At 46.0% G+C, this 15,618-nt stretch overlaps 1 protein-coding gene across 1 annotated transcript in view; it reads right to left on the bottom strand.

The window, feature by feature from the left end:
- Positions 1-2,898: 2,898 nt before the first annotated feature.
- CSMD2 (CUB and Sushi multiple domains 2) overlaps positions 2,899-15,618 on the bottom strand; it is a 1,115,355-nt gene continuing 1,102,635 nt past the window's right edge. The window contains exon 71 of the mRNA XM_088462676.1: positions 2,899-6,135. The gene's annotated coding sequence lies outside the window, so the exon portion shown is untranslated. The remainder of the gene's footprint in view (positions 6,136-15,618) is intronic.

Here is a 15,618-nt window from a genome sequence, read left to right as displayed (position 1 = left end):
TGAGAATGGGGAGGGAGGTTAGGTTCAGGCACTGGGTAGGGAAAGTTAGGGTAGGGAGAGTGGAAGGGTTAGGATACAGAAAGACAGGCAAGGCCGACGCTACCATTAGGCAGCTTAGGCATCTGCGTAGAGCGCCGGCCACTGGAGGGTGCCACTGGATCCAGAAAAAAATATGAAGGATGTCTCTGACATCCTTCTTTTACAGTGCGCTGGTGGTGGCCGCATGTCTAATAAACCGCAGTTGTGGCTATCTGCTCTGACACAACTGACCCATCACAGTCACCCCATGACCTGTGCTAACAGTGCGAGCAGGTTTCACTCTCTGCCGCGGCTGGCCAGGTTGTCAGCCTCACCTCAGCGCTGAAGTGCTATTGTGCATACCAGCATGCTACCCCCATCTCTCTCTCCTCCTCTTCCTTTGCAGAAGGCGAGGAGTGAAGTGACAGGCTGACCGATGTTGCCACTGACTGCTGAGAATATTAATGGACTGCTGGGACTGGAGTGTACATGTATGACAGTTACAGCCACAGGCAATAAGTAAGAAAAGCAAGTTGCTGGCTTGTGTAGCTATCCGAGGGAAAGGATGGGGGCGCTAGCTAGGATGATGCTATGTATAGGGTGCTAAGAAACCTTGCACCAGCCCTGCCGACAGGTGTCGGTATCCTAACTGTCGGGATGCTGGTGTTGGGATTTTGACCGCCGGAATCCCAAGCGCCGACATCTTGTACACAACCCTCACAAACATACAGGTATAGGCAGTGATGTCTGACAATATTAACTTTTCATACTTATACATTTGTGCTTTACACTGTAATTATTCCCAGCATTTGTGTGAAATAATTAAAGTATATAAAGTATATACCCATATGAATCACTTGTCTGTATACTGTAATTGCTTGTTTACCTTTCACTCCTTAACTTGCAGCATGTGCACCCATCTACTACCCCAAGGTTAGTAGATGAGTAAAAGTAAGGTGAATGGTCTACTTCTGATATGTAACATTAGTTTACAATGTCTGTAGTTTATATTTATTTACATACTGATAAACATAACCTGAAGCATAAAAAGTATTCCTGGCCCACAGGTGAATTGGACCTAAAAATGGATGTAACAAAAAAAGAGTTTGAGTAACATTTTTATGCTTATGAAAAATACAGTCAGCTCATACCAATGCTCTCACTTATCACCAACTTGCAAACTTTGATGGACTCTCTTCACTTACTTCTCCAGGGTTTATTCTGGAGTCAACACTGTGTCCGTCTCCCGTTCAAGGGATGCGGAGAAAAGGTAAGGGGGAGGAGCAGAGGTGAGGTCAATGGGTACAGCATGTACATAGGAAGAGCTGCGCCCCTTATGTTATTAGCAATGACACAACTTCTATACCAATATAGCTCACGCCCTTGAAGAAATAAACTGCTGTAAAAAAAAAAATATATAGATAGCCCCGTTCTGGTGCCCCAAGCAGTGGCCGGCCCCTTGAGCACCTTCTCCGCTGGCTCCACCCACGCTACGCCCCTGCTTATAGCACCCACAAAGAAAAGGGCTGTAGAGCAAGTGCATATCCTAAGCTAGACCATGGCCAAACACTCACATAACATTGTCCCTATTAGGCTCCTTTAGCATATGGTATTTCCGCAGGATCAAAAGCCTGCCAAGGCATTGAGTAAAAGCCTCCTACTACTAAAAAGATCCCATTCCATACCTTGTGCAAGGTAGTATTAGCATTGGGATGTGACACCTCCAATATGGTATGGCATGCCATCTGTGTTGTGTTACCTCCAATGCGGTATGGCATGCCATCTGTGTTGTGTTACCTCCAATGCGGTATGGCATGCCATCTGTGTTGTGTTACCTCCAATGTGGTATGGCATGCCATCTGTGTTGTGTTACCTCCAATGCGGTATGGCATGCCATCTGTGTTGTGTTACCTCCAATGCGGTATGGCATGCCATCTGTGTTGTGTTACCTCCAATGTGGTATGGCATGCCATCTGTGTTGTGTTACCTCCAATGTGGTATGGCATGCCATCTGTGTTGTGCGACTTCATCACCTTGGCAAATGTACACAGTTGCATAGCTATGGCAGATGCACTTTATCCCGTCTCCAAAGTTAGAATTACTGGGAGCTATACCTTTCAGCAGAATATTTAAGATATAACTAATATTAATTTTCTAAACTTTTTAAAATTAACTAAGTTTATTTGTGTGTTCTGATATTTGTTAACTATACGGGTGTCAGTGTAGCTCAACAGAGCTGTGGCTTCTACCACTCGAACTACTGTTTTAAATCTTCTGCTTGAGCAAATCTTGACTTGAGCCATAAGCTATTTTCTCCAACAAAAGTTCCTGCTTTATACACCTAAAATCACCTTAAAAAATTGTCTGCTTCTCATGGATCATTCCGATGTCTGGATCAGGAAGCTGTTGCAAATTTGCGGTGGATTTTAACAGGAAACATGCCAAGAACATCACGCAGGACACTGTAGCGAAACTTATTGAGAAGGTCAAGAAGACTAGAAGGTTACAGACCAACCATTCATCCACGTACATCAACTGGTCAATGTTACAAAGTGTTAATTTTCCCTATGTACAGTATGAATCTTCCCTATGTATGGAGACTTTTGGACCCCCTGTATATTTAATTCTGCACCCCAAATATGTCTTCACAGTTGCACTGGGCATGCTCGAGCTTGCTAATGCCAGTGGATATCTGCTGGTCTTACTGTTCAGGGCTTGTATCTATAGACATTTTATTATTTTGCAAACATGCAATTTGCACTGTACAGTGACTGTAAGTGGAAAGTACTATAAGTAGATCTCATACAACATATAGACAACATATTCCCTGAAGTGAGAAACCTGCTGCTCTTTGAGATACAGAACTCACAGTAGACAAAACAATGCAAAAATTTAGATTTAATTTGATTCCAAAATTTTAAAATAGCTTTTCAAAATCATGAAAATTAAAAGACAAATTGAACAAAAAGAAGCCTCATATACAGAGACACATAAATTAAACAGCTTATATTGCAGACAAGCCAGAGTGTGTATAGATTACATATATACAGTTATCTTCTGTAAACAAGGCATTTGTACATTTTTACATTTACAAAAAAAGCTCATCACTACCATAGGATACAATAATCCAAATAGGACATAAAGGATTCGGTTTGATTTACATTTTTTTTTAATTTCTATATTTTTTAACTGTACAAATTCTCTTCATAAAAATATATCTCTGTACAAAATAGTCTATTTATTCTGTTTGTCCTTTCCATGGGTAGTATGTGGGTTGCAGAGGGGGAGCAATGAGCTGTTTAGCTAGTCCTGATAATGTTTGCATTTCAGACTGTAGGAGTTGGGAGAGGCCAAGGAGAAAGTAGCATCATGAGAATCCGGAACTAGGTAAGTTACATCCTGCATATCTGATGTTCCACAATCTGCTCAGCTGTGTTGTGCAAAGAGGATAAAGCACCAATACAACATGTTGTCAATACATATTATTTACCATACTTTTGCTGCTAAATGCTGCGTTTTTGCCTGTTTAGGATCATTATAATTATTGGAATTTGTGAAGCACAAGGAATAAAATGGCAGCTAATGAACTCCCAACATGTCACTCAAGGGCCATGTCATCTTTATATATATTCATTGGTCTTTGCTAATGAACATTTCAACATCAGCCATTATATATATCCTCAAAAACAGGCAGAAACAACACCTCCAAAGTGACAAAGTGACATACATTAACTTGTATATTTATGTTTTAAAACTGTTTGCCCTTAAACTAAAAAAATAATAATATTAAAATACAAAGATATATATGGGCTACATTCAAACTTTTTTCGGCACTTGTGTACTTTACGGACTCATTGCAGTGAGAATCCAATGAATGTTTTAAATAGTACTTGTGTACTTTACATACACAAGTACTGAAAGTTGTCCCCACCTAAAGAAGAAAGTTGTCCCCTCGCGGGCTCTCTGCGCTCGCCACAAGGTTATATTCCCCCTCTATGCCCACTTGGATGGTAGGGAATGACGCTGGACACCGGGAATGACACTGGACACTGGCTGCTGATGTCAGGGTCCCCTCCAATGAAGGGGATTTAGACATTACCATGATGGATAATAATAATGAATGTAGGACACTTGGGTTCTCTCTGCAATGAGTCCGTAAAATACACAAGTACCCTTTTTTCATCTATTCATTATCTTGTTAACAAGTGCAATACATATTGCTACATGTGACCTGTACAGCAAATCCCTGTGACACTACAGTACATACAGTCAACCGGTCGGCTGATGGTACAGTTGTTACCAGAAAGGTGTCATAGTACAATGTAAATCAGCAATGCATTGCAGGGGACACTGAGGCTGTTTATGGAGTTATACAAGTCGTGCCAGGATACCTTGTAGAATCATGGATGTGTATAGAGAGGCAAACATTAGCTCTATCACATATGACTGAGTTTTCATACATAAAGTAATTATTAGTGTTATAGTCCTAGTACTACTCATCAATTTGGCAAGAATATGTTACTAATGTCCTATGGTTCTATGGTATGTACTTTTTACCAGTACTTTGCAGGATTCAGTGAATTGTTACTGTTATATAGAAGCTAATGGAAATAATCATTGTTTGGTCACAGGAAGTTTTGCACAATTCATTTGTGTTAAAAACAAATGAATGTTTGTACCTAGACAACATCAGGGTACATATTGTATGTACTTTATGAAATATAAAAACAGAAGAGGTAGTCAATGGTTTTATCATGAATAGTAGTAGCATAGCAACACCCACCAGGCAAATCAGCAAACATTTAAAATCTACAATGAAAAACAAAGTATATGTTTTTCTTTCCCAAGTTAACCAATGTAAAATATATTAACTTGAGTAATGTTGCGCATCCTAACTGGAAGTTGTGTCACTAATGACGTTTGATTTCCCGATAAAGGGCATACTGTTTTTGGTACAATACAAAAAGTTTGGCATATGAGAAAGACAGAGGCCTGGTGTGAGGACCTAAGTGTATATTACACTGTCTTACAATATTGCGGAGTTGATGTTGCCTGGTATAACATTCAAAAAGGCTTGAATTTCATTCATTGTCATTGGAGGAGGTAATTTAGTACTTGCTGAGACACTGCCCCTTATGACTAGAATCACTTTGTCAGTGGCTCATAGAAGAACATTCAAATGGGCAAACCATGAAATGTATTGATTTGACCATAAAAGGGCTGTGTGTATTCAGAGTCAGGGGCACATTCCCTATAGTCTCTTACCTGTGATAACATCCTGATTTTGGTAAGGGTCTGTCTTGTTTCAGTAAGCTCTGCAGAAAATACCCTCTAACAGTAATGCAGGAAAATACTGAGAATAGACCCAAAGAAACCTGCAATGCATTGCTCACAGAAACCTCACATTTCCAACTAACTCAACATGACCGTCAAGGTAATGCGGCCAAACTTTTCAAATTTATATGTAGGACATATGCATCCATCGGAAGGTGCCAGTCTACCTATGTGCTCAATGACCAAATAGGAAGGGTTAGTTTTGAAACGGAATAATTGGACAGCTCTCCTTCAAGTGTTGGTTGAACTGTTGTCTGTTTGAAGACTCGCACACCAAGCTGGGGTTTGGGGTGTAAGGCGGCGCTCCCCCTTCCCGCCAACGCCACACAGTCTGTTATGTGCTGCAGGGATCAGGCGGAGAAGAATGGAGGAAAAGCACTTTTTGGAACTGGTTCTTTGCAGAATAAAAATATGTATATTTATATATAGATTTGTTTATATCCACTTCCAGCCAATGTTGCATGTATACAAGTTAACTATAAAAGCACTTGCATGGTGTCCCTTGAGGAGAAGGACCTCTTAAGGTGGCAGCCCTGCCACTTGTGTTGAGACTTCCAGTTGACAAGGCTGCATGAAACTCTGGCAGATTGGTGTAGAGTGAGTTTGCCAGTCCGCTGTTGGCATTGCTTCTTCCTGGTTTCTCCTGAATTCCCCAGCCTGGCACACTTTGGACGTCATCAAAAAATGGAGTGGCTACAGGTGGCACTGGTGATATCAGCTGCCCACTGATGATATGCAGGGTGAGGGAAAGACTGGCTGGAGACTCCAAGTATACCCATTTCACTGTATAAAAAGCAAAAAAGAATGTTTGTGGGAAAACTGTAAGCAAAACCTATATAATAAGGCCCAACCTAATCCTAAATAATTGCTTGTAAACATCTTAGAGCATTCTAAAAACAGTCTACATATACTAATACATAAATACATTCCTAATTTCACATTTATCTGATGATCGTAATGGGGAGATTCAATTGTTTTCTCACTCCCATAGCTCCCGTCTAAAGTGACCGAGCAGAAATCCACATAACATAGGGCTTTGGGGCTGGTCGCAAGTGCCGGGAGTTCCTTAACTGCAGCACGCCCGGCTCCTAGCATGGTAGGAGCCTCTTAACGCTGCTAATCCGGTTCTTTAGGGCGTGAGAATGAGGCTGTCGTGACCAGCGTGGGTCTGGTTCTGCAAACAATTGAATAGTTCTTGGTCACTTTATATGGGAGCGATAAAACAGGATTTTGGTACTTACCGTTAAATCCATTTCTCCGATTCCACAGGGGACACTGGAGCTTCATGACAGTGGGTATAGACGGTGGGTTGAGTTGAGCCTGGCACTTTAAAAATCTACAAGTGTGACTGGCTCCTCCCCCTCTATGCCCCATCAACCCCAGTTTTAAAGAACTGAGCCCGAGAGGAGACGGAGAACAGACTGAAGAACAGAGAAGGAGAACAGGAAAAGAAACATCCAACATACTGACACACTGCAAGAACACAGCAGGCTGCAGTGATAAACAGTCACACAATAAAACAGACAAAACTGCAACAGAACTGAATCAGAACAAGCAACTGAGAACAGGCAAGAAGCACTGGGTGGGCGTCCAGTGTCCCCTGTGGAATCGGAGAAATGGATTTAACGGTAAGTACCAAAATCCTGTTTTCTCCTTCATCCACTAGGGGACACTGGAGCTTCATGACAGTGGGGACGTCCCAAAGCTACCCTCCTGGGGGGGAGAGTGCTGAACGCCCTGCAAGACACTACGACCAAAATTTGAAGCAGAAGCCGCAAAAGTGTAAAATCTGTAGAAACGTACAAAAGTATGAACCGAAGACCACGTCGCTGCCCTACAAAGCTGTGAAGCCGAGACACCTCTACGTGCCGCCCAAGAAGTACCCACAGAGCACGTAGAATGCGCAGAAATGGATACCGGCGGTGGTCGAGCAGAAGCAACATATGCCTGACGAATAGTCAGACGAATCCACCGGGCCAAAGTTTGTTTAGACGCAGGCCAGCCACGCCGATTAGCATCATAAAGGACGAATAGAGCCTCTGATTTACGTAGCCCCTCAGTACGGGACACATAAATGCGAAGTGCCCGAACCACATCCAAGGAGTGAGAATCCCCAGAAGAGTCCGACAACGCTGGCACTACAATCGGCTGATTCAGATGAAAACCCGAGACCACCTTGGGCAAAAAGGAAGGCCGGGTACGAAGTTCCGCCCGATCTTCGTGAAAAATCAAGTAAGGGGAACGGCAGGACAAGGCTCCAAGTTCCGACACACGTCTGCCCGAAGCCAGGGCCAATAAAAGGATCATCTTCCAAGTCAAATACTTCAATTCCACCTCCTGCAAAGGCTCAAAGGTGGATGACTGAAGAAACGATAAAACAAGATTCAGGTCCCAAAGAGCCGTGGGTGGCACAAAGGGGGGCTGAATTCTAAGAACCCCTTGAAAAAAGGTCTGAACCTCCGGAATCAGAGCTAGGCGACGCTGGAAAAAAATAGAAAGAGCAGAAATCTGCACTTTAAGCGATCCCAAGCGTAACCCCGCATCGAGGCCTTTTTGAAGAAAAAGAAGAAGACGTGGTAAATGAAAAGAGGAAGTGGAGGATCCACGACCTTCACACCAGGAGATATAAGCCCTCCAAATGCGATGATAATGCGCTGATTAACCGGTTTTCTAGCCCTAAGCATGGTAGGAATGACCGACCTAGGAACTCCATGGCTTCTTAGGATGGCGGTCTCAATAGCCACGCCGTTAAACGAAGCCGCCGTAAATCCGGGTACACACATGGACCCTGTTGTAGAAGGTCCGATCGTAGCGGAAGAGGCCAAGGTTCGTCTGCCAGAAGGAATAAAAGATCGGAGTACCAAACCCGACGAGGCCAATCCGGAGCCACTAGGATGACGGTGGACGACTCTCGTTTGATCCGCTTGAGAATCCGAGGGAGGAGCGGAAACGGTGGGAACAGGTACACAAGGCTGTACGGCCAAGGGATCAGTAAAGCATCCGCTCCCACCGCTGCCGGATCCATGGTCCTGGAGCAGTAAAGGGGTAGTTGATGATTTATCCGAGATGCCATCAGGTCTATCTGTGGCTTCCCCCATCTGCAAACCAGTTGATGAAAGACCTCGGGATGAAGGGACCACTCCCCGGGATGAAGATCCTGACGACTGAGGTAGTCCGCTTCCCAGGTGTCGACCCCCGGAATAAACACTGCGGAAATGACCTCTACGTGTCTTTCTGCCCACAGAAGGATGCGACTGGCTTCTCTCATTGCCATCCGACTGCGGGTTCCCCCTTGGCGATTTATGTATGCCACTGCCGTGGCGTTGTCTGATTGTATCCGAACCGGAAGTCCTCGTAACAGAGGAGCAGCCTGTATCAAAGCTCTGTAGACTGCCCGCAGTTCGAGAACATTGATTGGTAAGAGGGACTCCTGCTGCGACCAAAGCCCCTGGAAGTGATTGTCCAGAACCACCGCTCCCCATCCGCGGAGGCTGGCGTCCGTGGTGACCAAGGTCCAATTCCAAATTCCGAAGCGGCGACCCGCTAACAGATGCTCCGTCCGAAGCCACCAGAGCAAGGATATGCGGGTCCGGGGAGACAGACGCACCAGCCGATGCATCTGTAGGTGGGACCCGGACCACTGAGACAGAAGATCCAGTTGAAATATTCTGGAGTGAAATCTGCCGAATTGGATGGCCTCGAAGGAAGCCACCATTTTCCCCAGGAGACGGATGCAAAGATGCACAGATACTTTCCTGGGTCTGAGCACTAGACGAACCAGCTCCTGTATGGCTATGGCCTTGTCCCTTGGCAAGAATATACGAAGCAGAACAGTGTCTAGAATCATTCCTAGGAACTGAAGTCTCTGGGACGGCATCAACGGAGACTTCTGGAAGTTCACAATCCATCCATGTTGAATGAGAATCTGATGTGTAAGGGACACTTGGTGTAAAAGGACTTCTGCCGTCGTAGCCTTGATGAGTAAATCGTCTAGGTATGGAACTATCGTCACCCCCCGAGAGCGCAAGTGAGACACCATGACGGCCATCACTTTGGTGAATACCCTGGGAGCTGACGAGAGACCGAATGGCAGGGCCTGAAACTGGAAATGAGCTTCCCTGATGGCAAATCTGAGGAAAGCCTGGTGAGGAACCCAAATTGGGACATGCAGATAGGCGTCCTTGATATCTATCGACACCAGAAACTCTTCTGCCTCTAGTCCCGCAATGACAGAATGGAGAGATTCCATCTTGAACCTGTGAAATGAAAGATACTGGTTCAATGATTTCAGATTCAGAATGGGTCTGACTGACCCATCTGGTTTCGGAACCACAAAAAGGTTTGAGTAAAACCCTTGTTGCCTTTGTGCAGTGGGAACCGCCACAAGGACCTCGGCCAGCAAAAGTTTCTCGATCGCTTGACGCAAAATTAGTTGCTTCAAGGGATCGACGGGCAAACCTGTTGTAAAATAACGCCGAGGAGGAGTGAAAGCGAACTCGATCTTGTACCCCTGAGATACCAGATTTCGAACCCAAGTGTCTGGAGAAGTCCGTCTCCAAACCTCCGAGAAACGCTGGAGGCGTGCCCCCACCTTCGGATTTCCGAGATGGGATGGGAGCCCGTCATGCCACAGGCTTGTCTGCTGGCTTGGGATCTGGACGGCGGCCAATATTTGCTTGACGTCCTCTAGTACGGCCTGCTCGCCCCGCTGAAGACGAACCTCGCGATCGTCCCTGAAATCTTGCCGATGCTCGAAAGGAACGAAAGGAAGGTCCCCTAAACGAGCGACGCGGAGGAGGTGCTGATGAAGGTAGAAAAGTACTCTTACCTCCAGTGGCCAGCGAAATCCATTTGTCCAGCTCTGGACCAAATAAAATATCGCCTGTGAAAGGAAGAGCTTCCACTGCTCTTTTTGACTCCGCATCCGCTTGCCAGGCACGAAGCCAAAGTGCCCGGCGAGCAGAGACCGCCGAAGCAGAAATCCTAGCGCCTACCTGGCCGATATCTCTGGAGGCGTCTCCTAAGTATACAGCAGACTCCTGAATATGTTCTGCCAAGGTAATCAGATCTGCCCGCGGAGTGCTGGATCTAAGACCCTCAGTCAATTGTTCCGCCCACTTTTCCACAGCCTTGTTGACCCAAGATCCTACCAAGAAGTGCACCTACCAAGATCCTACGGAGAAGTGCACCTGCGGCCGTATAAATGGATTTCAAAGTGGTTTCTAATCTCCGCTCTGAGGTTTCCTTCAATGTAGTAGCTCCTGGAACAGGTAACGTGGTCTTCTTTGACAACCGAGAAACCGAAGAATCCACAGGTGGCGGGGTCTCCCACCTCTTCCTATTTTCCGCAGGAAATGGGTAAAGAGAGAAGAAACGCTTAGGAATCTGGAATTTACGGTCCGGATTCTGCCAGGCTGCCGTCATCTGTTCATCCAACTGGAGAGAAACAGGGAATGTGACGGCCATCTTCTGTGACCTGGCAAATAAGGAGTCTTCTAACGATTCTGGAGCTTCCTGGCCAGAAATCTTAAGAACTTCCCTTACCGCTAGAATGAGTGCGTCAATACCTTGCAATGCCTCAGGTTCTTGTGAGTAAGTCTCTACGTCTGATTCGTCCAGCATCTCCCCTTCCTCCTGAGACGAGTGATCCGCTGCCGAATCCTCATCCGACTGGAGAACCGCCGGAAGAGCCCTCTTTTTAGATGAGCGACTTACCGTAGCTTCAGGAGCTTTAGACGCAGAACCCATCGCTTGAGCAAGGCTATTCACCGAGCGGACTAAATTCTGAGCCCACGCTGGTTCTGCTAGAAAAGAAGGGTGAGATGTGCCAGGTAGATCTCTGGCAGACTCCCGTTCCCTACGGGAAGCGGCTAATTCAGAAGAAAGGTCCGCCATGACCCCGGCCAAACTATTTATGAAGGAGGGAGTGACAGACTGCGTGTTAGCACTGTCTGCTTCACATGTCTCGCACAGGGAAGACCCTTCGGAGCGAGCATGGGTAAACTTCTTCCTGCACTTAGTGCAGGCAAACAGCTTTTGTGATGCAGTTTTTTCTGTCCTGGATGTCATCATGTACTCACAGACAAGCACCACATACAATTCAGGAATGCAGAAGAAGTATAGGGAGAAGCAGAATTACAATAATAATGCTACTCAAGTATGGGAGCAGACAGAGCAATAAGGGAGGAGCAGAATTTCAATAATAATGCTACTCAAATTGCATGCAGAGCAGTATAAGAGGAGCAGAATTTCAAGAAAATGCAACTCAGTAACAGGGGCAGACAGGCATATAAGGGAGGAGCAATCAATAGGACCAGAAAGTAGTTAAAACCACCCTCTGTATTTACAGACCCCCTGTAGATGCTCTCAGTCTTTGATCTGCTCCTCTCCCCCTCCGCTCAGTGCCTGCAGTCTGAGGCGCCACTCCCGTTCAGAGCGCGCCAAACTAGCCCAGGCAGTGAAGGAGGAAGAGGAGGAGGGACCCATAAGCTCCTCCTCCTAATGGCCGCCGCTTTGTATGCGCGCGGCATACACTTATACAGTGGGACGTTCTGTCCCCGCACTGACAGCGGGGGCCAGCGGCACGACCGCCGCCAGTGATAACCGTGCCGGTGCCTTTTACACAAGCACCGGCACGCAGAGGCAGGACCGCTGTGAGCGCGCCTACCTAACAGCCAGCGCCGGTGTTCTATGACAACCCCAGCGTGGCAACTGACAGCGGGGGCTGACAGCCGCGCGCTGTTTTCAGACCCAGCAGTTATTTTCACCTCTCCTGCTAGTCAGGAGAGGTGTGCTACTCACCGGGCTGCTGTGGCCAGAGCGCTGGGCAGTGAGGGGAGAGCGGGGACCCGGACACAAGCCAGTGGTAGCTGTGGCGGGCCCCGCTGAGTCTGATGACTCCTAACTGCCTAAAGCAGCCTCCCCTCCATAGGGTGACCGGACACAGGCTGCAGTAGCCGTGTGGTCCCCTCTCTGGCGGCTCCCACGATGCAGGCAGACTGTCACAGCTAACAGTCTGCCTGTCCTCTTGTGACTTTGATTCTTTCTATATAAAATTAATATAAGGGCTGGAGACAGCCCCTGTGCACCGGCTCTACTCGGGCACATTCTAAAAACTGGGGTTGATGGGGCATAGAGGGGGAGGAGCCAGTCACATTTGTAGATTTTTAAAGTGCCAGGCTCAACTCAACCCACCGTCTATACCCACTGTCATGAAGCTCCAGTGTCCCCTAGTGGATGAAGGAGAAACAACTGAAATGCCCCCTAGCTATCAGCATCGCAGTCTCCTGTTGTTTTATACTTTATGTGGGGCTGATATCAGATTTGCTGCACAGATGTCACATGAGTAAGCTGAATTTTTCATCTCAAGGACTAGTAGTGAAACATTGATGCTTTAGAAGCGGGCGTGAACGCGTCATTAAGGCCTCGCCCATGCTACACAATGCTGTGATTACCGGCATTGTGAAGCAGGGGGAGGGGCCACGATGATGTGATTCAGTGCAAACGACGGGTAAGTGGGTGGCTTGCGGGCAGATGGTGGTCGACTCAAAAGACTTGTCCACTCTTCCAGGCGGCCAGGAACAGCACCCGATTTTCACGAACCTCCTGATCATTCAGGGAAAGTAGGCAAGTATGACTATACTACATTTTATTCCAATATCCTTGTACCTCCTGGCATCATATGGGTGGAGAGATGTATCAAATCAATCATATTCTAGCACCTTCTATAATATTACAGTTGTGGCTGCAATTGGCAACTTCTCTACTTATGCTGAAGTACATACTACCTACCACATTACCTTCTACCACCTACTGTAGTATCATACAAACCATGCTACATACTGTACTGCTTACTGCCACATTACCTCCCACCACCTACTGTAGTATCATACAAACTATGCTACATACTGTACTGCCTACTGCCACATTACCTCCCACCACCTACTGTAGTATCATACTACGTATGCTACATACTGTACTGCCTACTGCCACATTACCTCCCACCACCTACTGTAGTATCATACAAACTATGCTACATACTGTACTGCCTACTGCCACATTACCTCCCACCAACTAAATACAGTATTAATAGCACCTTCCTTAGATCATAGTAACTACAGATGTTTCGTCATATACTGCTGCTCAAATGGCACCAAATAGCCCCTCTCAGCGCTCCAGGCTCTCAAAATATGCCTACTGTATAAGTACAAAGAAACTACTAGAAGCGACACAACTGTTTTGCTAGTGTAGGCAGACCATTGTGATTTGCGACATTTGTACATCTGTGTGCAACTGAGGGACTGCTTCAGAGATGGATGCAATGTCGATGTCGGACGCAGTGGAGAGATTTTTTTGCCCCTGTGCCTGCACCAAAGCCGCTCTACGATTACTTGCGCAGTGCTTGAGGGAGGTAACGGGGCGGATAGAAAAATGCAGATGTGTCGGGACTGTTTTCTGGGCTTGTTCTAGTGAGCCTCTGTGATCTCATATGCAGCTGATGAGGCCCGGCGTTTTTGGTGAGACGCTCATTCCAAGACAACATAGGCTTACTCAGCAGTTTGATGTGAGACCGATGTTTTCTCTTTGTACGTAAGTAATGGATGTGAGCCACCAGAGGTGGGTGTTATTAGCATATATTAGCAAGTCCGTTGTGTACGGGATCAGTCGATAAGGGATTTGCGTCCATCTCTGAATCAGGCCCTGAGTTTGCATCTGTGCGAATAGCCACAGCTTTCCTCACGCCAGGCTTATACTGTGACTTTGTATGTGTGTGAAACCAAATTCTGTGTGGTTAAAGTTGCAGCTCAGTGTCTCTAGTACAGTGTATGTGGCTTTTCACTCATCCTTTAATGCATATAATATGCAAATTTGAAATAAATATATGGTACGCAACTCTTGCAGCGTCTCAGTTCCGCCCGGGCGTCTTGTGCCATATGGCTTATAGATGCGAGGTGTATGAGGACACATACGTAACGCTTCAATAGGGACCTGTGGGCATACTAGGGGAGTGGGGGCAATGCCACTGGGGGATCTGTTGTCACTTGGGAATCCATTGCAACTGGAGGTTTAGGGCCAATGTTGAAATGGAGACGTAGTAACATTTGGAGGATCTATTTAAATACATGTTTTACGTTGTTTTTTTTTTTTAATAAAATAATAATCATCATCAATTAAGTGGTTCTTAACATCTTCCTTACGTTAAACTGACTATGCTACACACTAATGGCTGTAGGGTGTGCGTTCCTCTTGGTCCATGGTGGCCCACATTGCACACCCTGCATCCATAGACTATACTTATCTCTGCTGAAGTTGCAAAAATCACTGGGAAAATGGCGTCGGCACCATCTTCTAGGAAATCTACACATAGTGTAGTTGACAAATCACCAGTAAAATGGCGCCAGCACCATTTTCCTTTAGTTATGTACATTAGACTTTGGTACAGTGTCAGAATCTACTCATCGGAGAGAGTGGAGGGTGGCCCGGTGGATACTGCACACGGGCCCCATCCTCTTTTAAACTGCCGCTGTACACACTGAATACTGCCACATTACCCCCACCATCTACAGTAGCTATTATTAACCCCTGTCTTACATTGTACTATGCAACTCTTGTATATCTGTGGACGACTGAGTCTGAATCTGTATATGAAGTGCTACGATGCAGCAGCCGCGGCTTTTTGCACACCAAGTTCCCTTGTGCTTCATCCTCGAATTTGTACATGTTTAAAAGTAATTATTGTGCGGAAAAAGTCTAATCCCAGTGCAACTGGTACAGATTGAGGGCCTGATTCAGAAATGTACGCAATGCCAATTTTTACACAGCTTGAGCAATTGTTTGCCATTGCACATGCGTGTAAACCGCACTGCGCAAATGCAACGACTGTTTTGCGATTACGCCCGCACAAAGGATTATTTCACAAAGTGAGTGACAGGTAGTCATAGTTTGGGGTGGTAACGGACGGTGGCAAGGCAAACACAGGTGTGTCTGACTGTTTAAACGCCGTTTCATGGATGTGTATAATTTAGCTATTGCAATTTCCTTCACAGCATGAGAGCTCACTGCATGTCATGAGAGTTGCAGTGTTTTTGTGGCTGGTCAGACTTGCCGCGTATTCTGCATGACTGCCCAATCTGCATCAATGGTACAGATGTTTACGCTGTTGCACATTGTCTGACGGATATGAGAAGGCAGTAGTGGGCGTCCCTATGCTCGGCTATGCTTTGGAAGGCATTATCATATTTTAGCAACTGCAATCCATTAGAGAAT

This window comes from Taudactylus pleione, unplaced genomic scaffold (genome assembly GCF_031769625.1).
Source record: "Taudactylus pleione unplaced genomic scaffold, aTauple2 ptg000007l, whole genome shotgun sequence".
In the NCBI taxonomy this organism is placed as follows: Eukaryota; Metazoa; Chordata; class Amphibia; order Anura; family Myobatrachidae; genus Taudactylus; species Taudactylus pleione.
Note: the sequence above shows the minus strand (reverse complement) of the source record. Positions and strands in the feature narration are given on the sequence as shown.